Source organism: Magnolia sinica, chromosome 1 (assembly GCF_029962835.1).
Source record: "Magnolia sinica isolate HGM2019 chromosome 1, MsV1, whole genome shotgun sequence".
Taxonomy (NCBI): Eukaryota; Viridiplantae; Streptophyta; class Magnoliopsida; order Magnoliales; family Magnoliaceae; genus Magnolia; species Magnolia sinica.
Genome location: NC_080573.1, coordinates 87,556,570 through 87,557,577, shown reverse-complemented (window position 1 = coordinate 87,557,577; position 1,008 = coordinate 87,556,570). Strand labels below are relative to the sequence as shown.

The following is a 1,008-nucleotide window of genomic DNA, read 5'->3' as shown; positions in this document are numbered from 1 at the left end:
CGCAAACAGTTTCCTTAACCTTATCTTTCTTTAGTTCCATGGCCTCAAATTTTTTAATGAGATTAGACATTTTACTATTGATATCATCATCCTCTTTCAGAAGGTATAATCCACCTCTCTCCTTTGATTGAGTGGGCCTATAAGTAGTACTTGATTTTGGGTTAGTGTCCCATGATTATGCATTTTTAGCAAGTCTATCTAGGTAGTCTCACACATTATCAACATTTTTATTCATAAATTCTCCATTACACATTGTCTCAACCAATTGGCACATGAAAGATGTCAGACTATCACAGAAAAAGTGTGTAATGCACCACGTTTCAAAACCATGTTGTGTGCATGAACTGACAAGATCCTTAAACCTTTCCCAGCATTGGAAGAATGTTTCATCCTCCTTTTGAGCAAAGTTCATGATTGACTTTCTAAGAATGTTTGTTTTATGATGTGAAAAAAATTTCTTTATAAACTCCCTTATCATGTCATTCCATGTGCCAATAGATCTGGGATGTAGTGAATGCAACCGCGTCTTAGCTTTCTCTTTCAAAGAAAAGGAAAAAAGTTTCAGTCTGACCGTTTCCTCAAATACGTTTGAAAAATATAAAGTAGTTATAATCTCATCAAACTCTTTCAAGTGAAAATATGGACTTTTAGATTCGAGTCCATGGAATTTTGGAAGAAGTTGGATCACCCCTGGCTTAATATCCATTTGTCCCATATTTTCTGGAAAAACCATACATGAGGACGTGCTCACCCCCGCCAGTTGTAAATAATCTCGCAAAGTATGATATGGGGTGCTTGATGCACCTCATTCTTATCCTAGACTTCCTCAATCCTTCCTAGGTTGAGGTTGTCTTCCCGGTTGATTAACTGGTTGATTTGCAGCCATCACTTCAATTAAATCCGAGCATCTCGAGTGGTGTCTAATCCTGTGATGGATAGATGTAACGCCCTGAAATTCGGAGGTCGAGCATAACTCAGCTCCCGAGTTCCAAAACATCACTTATGCAA

The 1,008-nt window shown here is 37.9% G+C and overlaps 1 non-coding gene across 1 annotated transcript; it reads left to right on the top strand.

The window, feature by feature from the left end:
• Positions 1-323: 323 nt before the first annotated feature.
• Positions 324-430, top strand: LOC131223304 (small nucleolar RNA R71). The gene has a single exon (XR_009160380.1). It is a non-coding gene; the product is annotated as a small nucleolar RNA R71 (small nucleolar RNA).
• Positions 431-1,008: the final 578 nt, after the last annotated feature.